Source organism: Protopterus annectens, chromosome 10.part0 (genome assembly GCF_019279795.1).
Source record: "Protopterus annectens isolate FY-2018-M chromosome 10.part0, PAN1.0, whole genome shotgun sequence".
NCBI lineage: Eukaryota > Metazoa > Chordata > Ceratodontiformes > Protopteridae > Protopterus > Protopterus annectens.
The window spans coordinates 724,760,408-724,776,752 of record NC_056744.1 but is presented as its reverse complement, the minus strand read 5'-3'; the positions used below and the strand labels follow the sequence as shown (position 1 = coordinate 724,776,752).

At 44.6% G+C, this 16,345-nt stretch overlaps 1 protein-coding gene across 5 annotated transcripts in view; it reads right to left on the bottom strand.

The window, feature by feature from the left end:
- The window catches only part of ATG4C (autophagy related 4C cysteine peptidase), a 1,631,044-nt gene that overhangs the window by 965,803 nt on the left and 648,896 nt on the right, over nucleotides 1-16,345 (bottom strand). The window lies entirely within an intron of this gene.

Below are 16,345 nucleotides of genomic sequence, written 5' to 3'. Positions count from 1 at the left end.
AATCTCCTTTATTCTCCATATGTCTGGACTATGGGGGTAGGGTTGCAAGACAGAAGCCTTTTCTTGCACAGAAAACCATCCAGCCCTGAGTAAAATTTGCAAAACAATGCATCAAGTCTCCCAAAAACATGTGGGAAAACGTGTTATGGTCTGATGAGACCAAGGTTGAACTTTCTGGCCACAATTCCAAAAGGTACGTTTGGCACAAAAAGAACACTTTGCATCAGCAAAAGAACACCATCCCCATGGTGAAGTATGGTGATGGCAGTATCATGCTTTGGGATTGCTTTTCTTCAGCTGAAACTGGGACTTTAGTCAAGGTGGAGGGAATTATGAACAGTTCTAAATACCAGTCACTTTTGGCCCAAAACCTTCAGGTGTCTGCTAGAAAGCTGAAGATGAAGAGGAATTTCACCTTTCTACACGACAATGAGCCCAAGCATACCTCCAAATCAAAAAAAGAATTGCTTCACCAGAAGAAAATTAAAGTTTTGGAATAGCCCAGCCAGAGGCCAGACCTAAATCCAATAGAAAATCTGTGGGGTGAGCTGAAGAGGGTTGTGCACAAGAGATGCCCTTGCAATCAGATAGATCTGGAGCACTTTTGCAAGGAAGAGTGGGCAAATATTGCCAAGTCAAGATGTGCCAAGCTGACAGACTCCTACCCAAGAAGGCTGAATGCTGCAAGTAATTCAAAAGGTACTTCAACAAAGTATTAGTTTAAGGGTGTGCACACTTATGCAACCAGCTTATTGTATGTTTTTTATTTTTTACATTTATTCCCCTAACAGATTTGTTTGTTTTTCAATTGAACTGTACAGATTATAGGTCACATTAAAGGTGAGAAAAATTTTGAAATGATTTATTGTGGTCTCATATCACAAAAACCTGGCATTTTAACAGAGGTGTGAGGAAAACAATGCTGCCTGGGTCAAAAGGGAGTCACCAGCAAGATTTTTAGAGCATCCTGTCGAACCTTGAACGGGACTTCTGGAATGAGAGAAAGGTGAGGGAAGGGAAGGCATAAAGAAACATCCCCTTCCAAAAAAAAAAAAGAGTATGTGTCCACCCTTCCAGGCCAGACGGCATGGGACTCAAGTGCAAAATAGAGGAAGCTGTCTGTTCAGAGTGGAAGCAAAAAGATCTACTTGAGGATTCCCCCACTGGTGGACAATGTCCAGAAACACTTCCATGTGAAGTATCCACTAGTGGGACTGTGTTATGGACCTGCTCTGAGACTCTGCCACTATGTTTTGATCTGAGGGAATCTAAACCACCTGAAGGGTCATTTGATACTGAATAGCTAACTCCCAAACATGAAGGTCTAACCTGCATAGGAGATAAGACCTTGCCCCCCCCCCCACTTGTTGACATACCACACCACAATGGTATTGTCTGTGAGAATCTTGAGGGGCTCTGGAAGAAAAAGAGAATGAAAGGACTGAAGGGCCAGCAAAAGAGCTTGCATCTCTGACACAGATATGGTCTTTCATTTGTTGAATCAACCAAAGGCTCTGCACCATTCAGAGGGCCAAAGTAGGCCGCCATTCCATGTCTGAGCCATCTGTGAAAAGTTCCTGAGGGGGAGCGGAGGTTGAAAAGAAAGCCCTGAGTTGAGAGACAACTGATGAATCCACCACTGAAGTTCCAGCTTGAGGCATGGAAGAAGAGGGACTAGAAAATCTAAAGGATGAATGTGTTGACGCCAAATTGACTTTAGAAACCACTGGAGCTTTCTCATGTGGAGCTTTGCTACAGGAAGCATTGGAATGGTGGAAGCCATGTAACCCACAGCCCTCAGAGATTCTCTGGCTGTGACTGAAGCCAGGGGAAGAAGAAAATGAAAGAAAGCAATTAGAGTTAAGGCCTTGGGAGAAGGCAGGGATGCCAGCATTGGAACAGCATGGATCCTACAACCCAGAAAAATATGATCCTGAGAAGGGACAGGAAAGACTTTTGGAAATTTATAGTGAACCCCAGGCTTTGCAAGAGAGAAATGGCAAAGAGAAGATGCTGAAGTAAGATCTCTGGAGAGGAGGCCTAAATAAGTAGGTCATCTAGGTAGGGAAAGACCTGTAACCCCCTTAGCCTGCAGTAAGCAATCACAGGAGCGAGGCATTTGGTGAAGACCCTTGGGGCAGTAGAGAGGCCAAAGGGCAAAGCAGAGAACTGAAAATCCCAGGAAACAGAGAAATGTAAAAACTTCCTGAAAAGGGGATGAATAGCAATATGTAGATAAGCATTATTGAGATCCAGGGAAACTAGAAAAGCCTGAGGAAGGAGCAAAGGAAACAGGGTTTGAAGAGACAGCATCTGAAAGGAAGGGACATTCAAAAATGTGATTAGCTGAGCTAAATCCAGAATGGGTCTCCAGCTGCCTTCTTTCCTGGGGACCAAAAACATTCTGGAATAAAACCCCTTCCCCCCATTTAGGAAATGGAAATTCCTGAATTGTTCACTGAGCCAACAGGCCCTGATACACCTCTGGAAAAAAACGGCAGTTGTTCCTGAAGAAGCTGAGGAATGCCCAGAAAAGGGGAAGATACTTCCAAGATATATAATAACCCTGGTGAATTATGGAAAGAACACAGAAGTCTTGGGTGATCTGTAGCCAAATTGGAAGGGACAGACAGAGATGGACAGAAAGAGGAATGTGAATGAGAAGAGCAGGGCAAGGATAGTCTGACAACAACTGTTTTTTCAGGAAAAGGAGGCTTCTGAGAAGGAAGAGTTTGGGTAGCCTTAGCTGGGGGAGCCCTTCTACCACCGTTTTTACCTTTGGGGAGGACAAGACTGTCTACGTACAAAAGTAGGCTTATCATGGTAATTCCTCTGAATAGTACAGTTTTGTACCTACCATAAATGTAGATGTTCGAGTGTTCACCCTGCTGCAGTCATTACACTTGGGTTATCCTGTCGTCAGGCGGTCCCGCAGTCGGCTGGATTTCCACAGTCTTGGTCCGACATCGGTTGCAGTCGCCTCATCCTTGACGTCAGTGCGCCAGGGGTACATATATTGCAACCGACGCCATTTTCTTCAGTTTTTCTTGCCCCAGATGTCAGGTGACCCCAAAAAGGTGATCCAAATCAGTACCAAATGGTGTGAACACTGTACAAACACAAAATCCCTTCGGCTATAAGCAAATACATCAGTAAGGCATAGCAGAGGATTAGCCAGTAGATCAGAGGGGTTGGAGGGAGGGTAACCTGGACTGCAGCAGGGTGAACACTCGAACATCTACATTTATGGTAGGTACAAAACTGTACTATGTTCATCGTGTTACCCTGCTGCAGTCATTACACTTGGGTTGAGTCCCAAAGCTAAGGTAGGGTGGAGGCATCATAGAGTGTTAGTGGAGGCAATGAGGCCCTGCAAAACTGCAGTGGCGAAGCCTGCCCTGGACTTAGAATAAAGAGGTAAATTATAGTGTTTGGTGAAGGTGTGCACTGACCTCCAAGTTGCAGCTTCTAAGGTTTCCTTGGTAGGAAACTCCCTGAGAAAGGCTGTAGAGGTAGCTGTTGCCCTGGTAGAGTGGGATCTAATGGTAGGAGGAACTGGTTTCCCATGATGGGTATAGCAGAATCTGATGCAATGGCCTATCCATTTAGAAATGGTTTGCTTGGATATGGCCTGCCCTTGAGAGGCTGTAGCATAGGAAAAAAAGAGCTGGTCAGTTTTTCTGAAAGCCTTAGTTTTGTCCAAGTAGTAACGAAGCTGCCTGTGAATGTCCAAGGAATGCAGGAGTCTCTCACCTTTGTTCTGTGGATTGGGGTAGAAAGTGGGTAGGTGGATGGTTTGATTTAGAGCTACACTGGAAACCACCTTAGGCATGAAGGAAGGATTAGTTCGTAGAGACACTCTGTCTTAGTAAAAAATGAGGAAAGGTTCCACTGCCATAAGTGCCTGCAATACTGAAACTCTCCTAGCAGAAGTTATTGCCAGGAGCAGGGCAGTCTTCCAAGATAGGAACTGAAGGTCTGCAGAAAAAGCTGGTTCAAAGGGAGGTAACGTTAGTTTTTCCAGAACAAAATTGAGGTCCCATGTTGGTGTAGGAGCTCTTCTAGGTGGTCTAATGTTTTTTGCCCCTCTGAGGAACTGCCTTAGGAGAGGATGTGAAAATAAAGGTGGATTTGTGTCGTAGTGAGCTGAAATAGCTGAAGCATGGATTTTAATTGAGGAGAAGGAAAGTCCTTTATGCAACATCGCAGCTAAATACTGCAGAATGTGAGGCATATGAGGCTGAGTTGTGTCTTGGCCCTTAGCTTGGTTCCAAGCAGAAAACCTTTTCCATTTGTCCGAGTAAGCCTTCCTGGTGCTTGGCCTCCTGGCTTCTAGAATAACATCCAGCACTGCTTGTGAAAGAGGGGCTGGTTGGTTGCTTAACTGATTTGCCATGCAGCCATGTTTAAGGTTTTGATCTGGCTGTGTAGAATCTGCTTGTCTTGCTGCGTGAGCAAATGAGGTATTTGAGGCAATATCCATGGTGGACTGTGAGCCATATTCTTCAATAGCGGGTACCAGTGCTGGCATGGCCAGTCTGGGGCTATGAGAATCATTCGAGGTTTCTCCTTTTTGACCTTCAAAAGAACCTTTGTGAGAAGAGGTAATGGAGGAAAGGCATATGCTGTCAGGTTTTTCCAACTGAAGGAGAGAGCGTCCAACTTTCCAAGCTTGATGGTGGAATGTCCTTGTACAAAATTTTGTCAGCTGGTAGTTTTGAGGACTGGCAAACAGGTCTATATCTGGTAGGCCCCATCTTTGAGTTGTCATTGTAAATATTTGTGGGTCTAGCCTCCACTCGTGGGGATCTTTGATGTTTCTGCTTAGGTCGTCTGCCAATGTGTTTTTCTGTCCTGGCAAGAATTGAGCTTGTAACTGGACTTGGTAGGCCAGAGCTGTGTTCCATAAAATTATTGCTTGCCTGCAAAGAGGGTAGGAATGTCTGCCCCCTTGTTTGTTTATGTACCACATATTACTGTGGTGTTGTCCGTCTTTATTGCAAGTTGTCCAGGCTGTAGTAGATCCTTAAAGGCTGTCAGAGCTTTCTGTACAGCTAGCATCTCTTTTTGGTTTATGTGCAGTTTTCTTTGTTCTGCAGTCCATAGGCCTTGAATGCATTGCCCTGCCATGTGTGCCCCCCAGGCATAGTCTGAAGCATCTGTTGTGATAGTTTGCCTGGGTGGGGGCAAGGTGAAAGGCTGACCCTTGTTGAGGTGACATGCCTGTGCCCACCATAGAAATTCCTGTTGAAGGTAGGGAATGAGAGATATCACTGTGTCCAAGCTGTGGCTGTGTTGAGACCATACGCTTTTTAGGTACCACTGTAATTTCCTCATATGCAGTTTTGCAAATGGTATTATCAGAATGCAAGATGCCATGAAGCCCAAAGCCTGCAGAATTTTTCTTGCAGTTAATTGGGTCTTTGTTGCCATTGTTTTGAAATATTGAGTCAGTAGTAATTGCTTGTCTGGTGTAAGATAAGTCTTCTGGGCCGTTGTGTCCAAGCTGGCACCCAGGAATGTCATTTTTTGTGAGGATACTAGTTTTGACTTCTTTTCGTTTACTGTGTACCCCAGACAATTCAGTAGTTGCTTCACAAAAGCCAGATGTTGTAAGAGAATGTCTTTTCTTTCTGCTTGAATGAGGCAGTCGTCCAGGTATGGGTATATCTGAATTCCTCTTTGTCTGCAGTATGCAATTACTGGTGCCAGGCATTTTGTGAATACTCTGGGCGCAGTAGATAAGCCAAAGGGCAGTGCAGAGAATTGATAATGGGTTGAACCTGCAATGAAACGGAGGTATCTTCTGCAACTTTGTCTGATAGGGACATGCAGGTATGCCTCCTTGAGGTCCAACATTACCAGCCATGCTTCCTTGCCCAACATGGGAATTAGCTGCTGTAGTGTTAGCATCTTGAATTTGGGAACCTGTAAGTAAGTGTTTAGAATTGAAAGGTCCAGAATTGGTCTCCAAGCATTTTCTTTTCTGGGTACTAGGAAGAATCTTGAGTAAAATCCTTGGCCTTGCTCTTGAATTGGTACCCTTTGAATGGCTCTCATGTTCATGAGAGCTGTAATTTGTTTTTGAGCCTCTGCCCTTTGATTTTGTGGCAGGTCTGGCATTCCTCTTTTTATTGGCAAGGTGTGAAAGTGGAATCTGTATCCTCGTAAAATTATGTCTAGTACCCATTTGTCCTTTGTGACCATGTGCCAGTTGTCTGCAAATAGTGCTAGCTTTCCCCCCAGGGGGGCTGACAAAACAGTTTTGTTTGGCCAGGTGAGGTGTAAGTCATTGAGTTTGTCTTCTGGTGGGTTGAGACCTGTCTTCTCCTCCCTTATGGGTTGGAGTGCCCCATTGGCGAGGTTTATACTGAGCTTGTGGTTGTCCTCTGCCCCTTGGGCGCCTGTATTTACCCCTCTGAGGCCTGTCAGTGGCTGGAAAGGACCAATTTTTTGTTGGCCAGTTTCTGCTGAAGCGAGGGGGTTGTACTTGTAGGAAATCTTTGACTGTCTGCATAGATTTTGCCTTATCTTCCATTTTCTTTAAAACTTCTTCTGCTTTAACACCAAAAAGAACATCCTGCTGTAAGGGAGCATCTAGTGGTTTTGCTTTAACATGATCAGGCAGACTTTGTTCCTTTAACCAGGCATGCCTACGTATAACTGATCCAGTGACAGCTGCTCTGCAGGAGGCCTCTAAATAATCAAACCCACATTGCAAGGTATGCTTCCCTACCTGCTCGGTGGCGTGCAACAAATCCTGTACTTCATTCAATTCAGATTGTTGAGGGAGGGTGGTTATCTTTTGTTTTAACTGAGAGATCAGAAATTGCTGATACTTAAGCATATGAAATTGACAGTTTAGAGCTCTCATAGCTAAAGTGGCTGAGGTGTAAACCTTTTTCCCCCATCTGTCTAGTGCTCTTGAATCCCTTTCAGAAGGTAATGGATTTTTAGCCATGGATGCCTTAGCCCCTTGGGATCCTGGGAGATGGTCTCTGGGTCAGCTACTGGGCTTTTGTAAAGAAATTTGTGGGAATCAGGTACTTTGTAGTATCTGTCAGGCTTGGCCGGAGCAGGAGGCAGAGAGTCAGGGCTGAAACTGGATTCTAAATAGACATCATCCACAATGTCCAAAACAGGAGGGATGGCTAGAGGTCTGTGTTGGGGGAGTAAAAGAAACTCTCTGAGCCTTTTCTTGGAATCAGAGTAATCCTGACCTTCCCAGTGAAAATGTTCCCTCATAGTGTGTAAAGTTTCCCCAAAAGAGTAATCTTCTGGAGGGGAAGCTGAGGGAATAGAGTCCTCAGCATCAGAATCTTCATAAGGAGAGAAGGAATAGTCTTGGTCCTCAGAGGAATCCGAAGAAATAGACAGTTGATCAGAGGAAGCAGATTCTTCCTCTAGTCCAGGCCTTTTGTCAGGAAGAGGCTGAGAACCCCTGATAAGAGAAATCAAATCTTCAGCCATCTTGAGCATCTGTTTCTTAGGGATAGGGCCTTGAACAGGAGACTGAAGTGAAGCCTTTTTCGGTTTGGAAGGGGTCTTTGACTTGGAAAACGTTTTGACTGTAAGAGTCGTCGGTCTGAAAACGCCTTCATAAACTGATGGCGTTTCAGAAGCACCGACGTCCTTTGAAGGTAAATCGTCGGTAGGGCCTGAAGTAAAAGGCTGTGTCGGCCTAGTACATTCCGTCAAAATATCTGTAGCGGTCTCGGTTTCTTGAACTGCGGTAGTCAGAGGCTGCGCCGGAGCCTCACTGATAACCAGAGAACCGGAGACCGGATCAACTGAGGCCTCGGAATCGGGCTTAGGCCTGGGCTGTCGGTCCTTATCCCTGCGCTTTTTGTGCACGCCGGTAGTCGGAAGCTCCGACGGCATGTTATAATTAAATTTTCTGCCAAAAAAGTGTCGTGCAAAATCAAATCGTCTTTTAATAGTACGTTTATTAAATCTAGCACAAAAACAACAAGAAGTGACGTCGTGGTCAGAGCCTAGGCAAGGTATGCAATAAGAATGAAAATCCTTATGAGGTATTTGCTTCCCACAAGAAATACAATTGTTAACTTTTTCTGACATCGGTCTGAGGCAAGAAAAGTTTCCCCAACGGGGTACTTAGCTTTATAGAAGACTTCGGCCTGAAATTCGAATTCGAAAATCTCAGGAGTCGGCCGACCGGCCCTTGCGAACTGCTTCTGCTTCGGGCACCGCGTGGCAAGAAAGACTGAAGAAAATGGCGTCGGTTGCAATATATGTACCCCTGGTGCACTGACGTCAGGGATGAGGCGACTGCAACCGACGTCGGACCAAGACTTTGGAAATCCGGCCGACTGCAGGACCACCTGACGACAGGATAACCCAAGTGTAATGACTGCAGCAGGGTAACACGATGAACATCTTGGGCACAGGGGAAACAAAAATATATTTCAACTACTGCAAGGCCTTGCCCTTCTCTTGCAGGGACTTAAACAACTCCACATCAGCAGCACAAAACAAATGTTTATTATCCAGAAGAGCATCCATCAGTTTAGCCTTGACATCATCAGGCAAAAGCTGAAGTCTGAGCCAGAAATACCTCTTCAAAACAGATCCAAAACCAGCAGCCCTAGATGAAGCATCAGCCACATCATAACTGCATTTAATGGAATGGTGGGCTACTTGGGAGGACATCCCAAACAAAAAGAGCAGAGGCCTTCAAGTCAGAATCAGGGAAATCAGAAAAAGCCCGACAGTGTTGACATAGAAGAGCCAAAACATACCTACTCAGATGTGTCTGACAGTTAAAAGCTCTAAAGGCTAGGATAGTAGAAGTACACACCTTCTTACCCAGTCTCTCCATGGTTCTGCTATCCTTATCAGATGGCAGCAATTTAGTGGACGGTAACAATTTGAAAGCCTTATCAGAAGCCACTGATGCCACAGAGGGGTCATCAAGGGGCACTTGCAAAGAAACTTGCAGCCCTCAGGCACTTTATAAAACCCATAAGATTTTTTTGGGAGCAGGAGGCTGGGTGTCATGAGCTTGAGAAGTAGTGGAAAAGGCATCCAGCAAAGCTGCAAAAACAGGAGGAAGAGCAAACGGTGTAGGAGACTCCATTTCTAGAAACTCATTGTACCGCTTCTGAACATCAGATACTTGAGAACAGACCCATTTGAAAAATTCTATCATTCTGGAAAGAGCATCACCAAATGAAATCTACTTAAAAGGAGAGTCGGGATTCATAGACTCTACTTCCTGAGAATCATAGTCAAGTGGCGAAGGAATCTGGGAAGAATATGCCAGGGACCCTTCATCAGAATCAACATCCTCCTCAGAAGAAGAATCCTGCTCTGAGGGTCTCTAAAGAGGGGTAGAAGAATCGGGATGCAGGAACAGAGACACCTTGTGGGGGCTAAACAACCATTAGGGGATTAAACAGGCCTTGAGTGAAGTTTTGCCATTCACTCTGAGGATCTTTTGGAGCAGGCAAAATATGTTCATTATTTTGCTTCTTGAGTGGGATGACAGCTTTGAAAAATTTTGGAGGGGTGATGGCACTCAATAATGGTAGCTGGAACCTCTTCCCTCACTAAAATTTGAGGAACATCCCTAGGCCTTTCAGTAATAACTAGCTGCAGTTCCCCTGTACATCCAAGGCGGACGTCTACAAAACTTCCATAGAAGTGCGTGTCATTGGGTCCATGCTGACCTCTGAAGTGGTCACAGCAGATGAATCCAAGAAAGAAACCAGACAAACCTCCAGGCTTTCACCAGTCTCAAGACAGACATTTGGTAGAGGTGGTACAGCCAAGAATCAGACTAGACTTTCTTGGCCTTTTTCTTTGCAAAAGGCTGGCCCTCGGGCCAGGAAGATCCTTCAATGGTATCCTTAACCAACAATTTAAGTCACTGGTTCTCTAGGTAAATCGTGAAGGAGGACAGATGATTCCACAATGCCTTATGAACAAAGGACCGACAAATCTTGTAAGACTATGCCTCTTTCTCAGAATGCAGAAAGCTGTACCCAATCCTAGAAATAGAATTCCATTGATCCAACTGCCTATCTTGGGCATAGGGTTTAAACATTTTTATGTGGGCATCATGGGGCCACTGCTAAAATCTATCAGTGCTAGCAACAATGGACTACGCTACAACATTTTTAGAAGTAGTGCCATTACACAAAGCTAATACTTAACACCACTGCCACAGAAGTTGTACTGTAACTCCCTAGAGTGGATAACCTTAAAGAGATACTTACTAATCAAAGCACTCTCATTATGTCAAGGGTACTTAAGTTATCTAAATGCTTTAAAATCAGTCAGCTGAAAATATGAGTTAACTGTTTACAGACTGATGAGTTAGTACAAAGGTTCAATAAAATAAGACAGAGGGCAAGAACCTGCACCAGCTGTTATCCAGTTTAGTGTCTGCAATTAAGCAGGTGCCACAAGATTCAACTGCTTTCAAGCTGTTCGAAATTTTGCATGTCAGGTATCCCAATCAACTGCATAATATTGCTAAAGAAACTTTGGGAAAAAGAAAACAATATTTAAAAGTGTGATAGAACATTAAGTTAGTTTGAAGGACAGACTAAAGCTTGTTTTCCCAAAGCAAAGGGACACATGCAGATAGCTCATGAGATGCAACAGGTTTCTAATAAAAATATCCAACTTAAAATAATTTAACCCAAATGATCCATTGTTAATGTTAGTGACCTCAACAGAGAATCTATTTCTTAGTATGTAGCAGGGACCATTGCAGGTGACAAAGAATAAAAAACACAGTAAACTACTAGGTTAGATCACCAGGAAAGAAAAAGAGAGAAAATTTATCCCCTGATGTAGTAAAACCATAGAAAGAACAAGAACATTTGTGTTGTTAGCTTGTAAGCTGAGATTATTATCGAAGAGACCAGAGAATTCCTACCTGTAGTACAGCTAGACAAATCCTTGTCAAAAGTAGAGAAACAGAAAGTGAGTAAATTTCAAGTGACAGAACTTCTACGAAGAAGTAAAGGAGTGTTACCCTAGTTCTGTGGTACAGGGGGATAAAGTCTTAAATGCTACCTAGATGACCAGAGACTGACTTGTGGCTCGGGAACTAGAAGAGCTGGGAAGGAGTGAACACGAGCTTAGCAACTTGTTTTGGCAAGCTAGTCTGGAATGGAGGATTGTGGTGGCTCCTCCCACTGTGGTAACATAGTGGTCTAGGGGCATGTCACAGTCCACTCCCTGTAAGTGCCAGGGGGAGGGGCTTGGGTGAATCCACCTCATGTGGCAGCCCTTGCAAAAGCATGTCAGGGAGCAGGCATGCCTCTGTATTACAGGTATAGTTGGCCCTTCAGTGGTGATGTAGAGCCTACATCAGTATTAACTCATACTAAAAATAAAAATACCACAATAGCTGCCAGGATGATGCGTCCATTGTCCACTGGGCTAAGAACAGCTCTCACCCCACCAAGAATGAATGGACCAAATAATTTACAAGGAGCTGACTATCAGCACAAGTAACAGAGTGCAAAACATGTACAATTAAAAGAAGACGTAAAGGAGTGTTTTTAGAAATTCTGGGAGAACACAGAGACAACACCAGAAATAAAAGGTTAGGCTGAGACATTAGAGTATCAATAGTCATGAAAAACATTAGTAGGAGAAGAACTACTCAAGATACTCAAGCTAGGAGTGATTGGAGAGTTACACAGCACTTTTGGGCTGCTCCTTTTGCTAATTCCTAAATGTGACGGAAGTATTAGATTCTGTAATGAATTTAGGATACTGAATACCATATACAATTGTCAAGAATTATCACATTCCAAGAACTGATGAGTTAACAGAGAACCCAGGAAAGGCTAGATACCTGACAACAGGATACTGGCAGATACAACTCACTTCCTCTGCTTAAAAAAACAAAACAAAACAAAAAAAAAAAGCCTTTGCAACTCCTAGTGTTCTATTTCATAGGTTCATAGGTAGGTACTAGGCTATCAGCCTAAGGGCCTACGTAAGCGTAGCCAACAAGGTTCCCTGGCTTACACCACCCAGGAAAGTTATTTTCCTCTGCCACTGTCGAGCAGAGACACAGAAGTGATCCCCGGGGTGTATTTCCTATTTCCCATCCACTCATTAAGATTTTTCTTGAAGAGTGCTAATGAAGAACTTCGCTTGACATAGATGGGTAGCCTGTTCCAGAGTATGGGAAGTCTCTGGGACAGGAATCTATCCCTCCAGCATGTCCTGTTTATTGTGGTGACAAGGTTTAGGTCCCCAGAGTGTGTAGCTCGGAGGGATTGGGATTTCTTTAGGTGTAGCATGTCCAACAGCTCTGGGTTTGACACAGCTTTATGTGTTAGGCAGAGATCACCTCGGAGTAGGCAATATGCTACAGAGTAATGCTGGAGTTTTTTGAGGCAGTCAGTGTAGGACATTTGTTTGAGGCCAGTAATCCTCTTTGTGAGGTACTTCTGTGGCCTTTCCAACTGCTGCAGATGTCTTGTGAGGTACATTCCAAAAGGGGCGTTGTACTCTATAATGGGTCTAATGAGTGTCGAGTAGAGGGGGAACAATGACCTTTTTCCTGGATAAGAACCCTTTTATGATGAGGTGTGCCATGTAGAAGGACTTCCTGACTACTGTGGTGATACGACTATCAAAGGAGAAAATGCTGTCCACCTGGGTCCCAAGGTCTCTTATCACACATTCGGTGTTAAATAGACTGCTGCCTATGTGGTAGTTCACGGGTACAGAGTTTTTACCAAAGGGGATGACACTGCACTTTTTGGCACTGAGCTTGAGGCCATGGCTCTGACACCAGGCATCTATCTCAGCGAGGCCCTTCTATAGGATGTCCACATCATTTGGGAACTTGACTATGGCTCCTAGTTTGCAGTCATCTGCGAACTTCGTTAGCCAGAGGCCTTCTCTGTTAACCTGTACTTCAGAGAAGTAGATACCAAACAGGAGAGGTCCCATGACGGAACCCTGTGGTACTCCACTTGTCACTGCTTTGAGGTCAGATTTGGAGTCTGCAACTTTTACAGTGTGGGGTCTATCAGTGAGCCAGTTGGCAACCCATCTTGTGATGTAGGGATTTATACTTAGTTTAGTGAGTTTAGCTATAATTCCAGAATGGGGGATGGTGTTGAAAGCCTTGGCAAGGTCAAGATAGGCTGTGTGAACCACCTTACCCTCATCTATTGCTTTGGTGACTGCCTCAAAGAAGTCGATCAGGTTCAGGAGGCATGATCTGCCTTTCACAAACCCGAACTGGGTGGGATCCAGAGTTTGGAGGTTACCAATGTCTTTGTTTATGAGTTCCATGATGATACGTTCCATGGCCTTGCAGACCAGGCTCGTCAGGCTAATAGGTCGATAGTTCCTGGGATCAGTGGGGGCTACCCCTTTGTGGAGTAGGATAACTGTTGCTGTGCGCCATTCAGTGGGCACAAAGCCTGATGCGAGGCTATTATTGAACATGGTGCTTAAGTGGGGAGCCAGTTCGTTCTGAAATTCGTGTAAAACACAGCCTGGGATGTTGTCCGGTCCCATGGATGCTGTGTTTTCGGATTTAGAGAGTACAGCTTTTACCTGCGTAGCTGTGATTACAGGGACCCTGCATTCTTCCTGTACAGATATGGGCCCTTTAGGGGGTGAGGGGGGGGGGTAAAGTTAGCACTGAACCTATCTGCCAGGATGTTGGCAATATCAGTTGGTTCTGTAATTTTCGTGCCGTTGTGCTGTAACTCACAGCAGATCTGGGTGTTGCCATCGAGATTCTTGACATAGCTATAGAATGCTTTGTGGTTGTCCTTAGAATTAGTGGCGACTTTGTTTTCGTAGCTAGCTTTGGAGGATCTTATAAGGGATCTCAGCTTTTTACTGAGGCTGACCAGGGAGCTCCTCCACTCATGGGATTTTACTCTCTTTTCAACAGTTTCTTCCTTCTGTTGTACAGTTTGTTTATGGCAGGGGACCACCATATTGTCTTCCTTTTTTTGGAGGATAGCGTCTTGGTTCTGTTTGGGATAGCACGATCCATGCACTCGTGTAAGTGCTTATAAAGTGCATTTGTGTAGGATTCAGCAGTTGTAACTGTACTGTCCACCTGCATGGGTGTCATGAAGTTCACCACTTCTGTCTTAAGAAGCATGAAGTTGGCTTTGGAGAAATTTTTTATCATGGCTTCCTTAATGGGGGTGGGGACAGGATGTGGATATCAAAGCTGATTAGCTTATGGTCGGATTGGACCAACGAGGAGTTGACTTCAGGTGTGGAACACCGGTCACTCATTTTGGTAATGACTAGGTCTAGGATATTGTTGCCCTGGTGGGGGTGTGGATAAGTTGATCCAGGGCATTGGAGTTTATGAATTCCAGAAACCGTTGAGCTAAGGAGTTGGTACACAAGTAGTTTTCCGAGTTAATGGTGGGATAGTTGAAGTCACCCATTATTAGGGTGTTTGGTTGAACCCTAATATTTTCCAGCACATCAAGAAAAGAGGAGTGGGAATCCTGGAGCATGGTGGGGGATCTGTAGCAAGCTACAATTTGGATTCTAGTTTTGCCCAGAGTTAGTTGCACTTGGATAACCTCGGATGCATTATGCTGAGCAACTAGCCTGGTGGTGTGGATATCCTTAATGAATATGGACACACCTCTGCCTTTGGTGTTTCGGTCCAGGTTACACGGCCGAAAAGTGTGGTATGAATTATAGCCTGGTAGTGCAGGGGTGCTCTCTGGAGCCTTGAACCAGGTCTCAGTCACTGCACAGATATCGATGTTCTCCATTTTAAGGAGTGCCATGACTGAGTGCATTTTGAGATTTAGACTTCTAGCATTGAGTAGCATTACCCTCAGTTTTTGCTTGCCTGTTCCTGTTACAGTGATGAAATTGTTATTTGAACCTTGCCTAAAAAAGGCACTATAGGAGCAGCAAGAGCCTTAGCCAGTATCTGGAATCCCAGGGGCAACAGGTGCAGGTCATCTCTGGCAAAGCATCGTGGTCAGTCGACCATGTCATCCCAAGCAGACAAATACTGGATCCCCTTAGAATGACACCAGAAGCTTAGCCAATTGTTGAAGTCATTTTGTCCTTGTACTGCAGTATCATTCTGGGCAATGGCAGAATGCTACTCAGGGCTAGGGTCATACCTGCCTGGGCTACAAGATCGGAGAGCTCTTCCATGTCTCTTTTCATGTAGTCCAGGGAGGTACATCTCAGGTCATTCACACCAACATGGACAATGACAGAGTCATATTTGTACTTGTTGTGGAGTCACCTGAGTGTGTGGGTTATGTGGCGGATCCTGGCACCTGACAGGCAACTGACAGTAACCTTCTCCTTGTTTAGCCTGGTGAGTGGGACCATCAGTGTGCCTGACTATACAGTCACCTATGACTAGTGTGTTGGGTACGCTGTTTTGCCTTATTGGCTGTGGTTGAGTGGCACAATGATTCTGTGGGCTACGTGTCATTTGGGTTGTGTTGGGGGATGGAGGTTACTTGCGTTTCTGCTTTGGTGGTCTCTGTTGCTTAGACAGATTATTATTGAGAGCCTCCGCGAATGTTTTTGTGTTACTATGTGTGGATTTTGGTGGTGTAGATTTAGTGAGACTATGTGATGAGTGTGGTGTGGTGCAAATGTTTACCTTCTCCTCATGACTGTCAAGTTCAGTCTTGGCTTGAAAGAGCTTTACCTCCAGTTTGGCTAAATAAGTGCATCTCTCACAGGTTGTAGTGTTGGGTGGTAGGAGGAGAGGGCTGTCTGTGTACATCAGGCAATTTCTACATTGCCTCAAGATGCCCAGATTCATCAGCTAGACAGGAGAGAACACTGGGAGCTGACCCTTGGACATGCCTGAATAAAAAACTATTTTCCTCTAGATAAGTGAGGAAAGTAAGTACAAGAGCTGTTTTTCTCTAAGCAAGTGAGAAAAGAAAGTACAAAAACTGTTTTCCTCTAGGTAATGAGGAAGGTTGAGTGCTATAGTAATTAGTAGCTTACTTAGTGCTTACAAGTTCTGAACAAGTGCTGAGCACGAATAAGCAAATTTAAGTGCTAAAACTAAGAATCTGTATATGAACTAGACGAGTTACAGGACAGAAACAAGTGCAAATGCAGGCTTTCAAATCATAAAGTTGAGAGACATGGAAGAGATTTCCCAAACGGCCAAAAACTACAATTTCTGGGCCAGAACCACTCCTTATGTGGTAGACAGGTTACCTAGTGCTTACCACTCAAACTGATAAGCTAGACGGCTTCCCTCCAACACAGAAAGGCTTGGGGGGCTCAGAAGCTTACATACAGTCCTGGATACAACAAATCTGTATCTGGAATGTATTTCAGTATAAAATGTTACCAATTCGGGTAC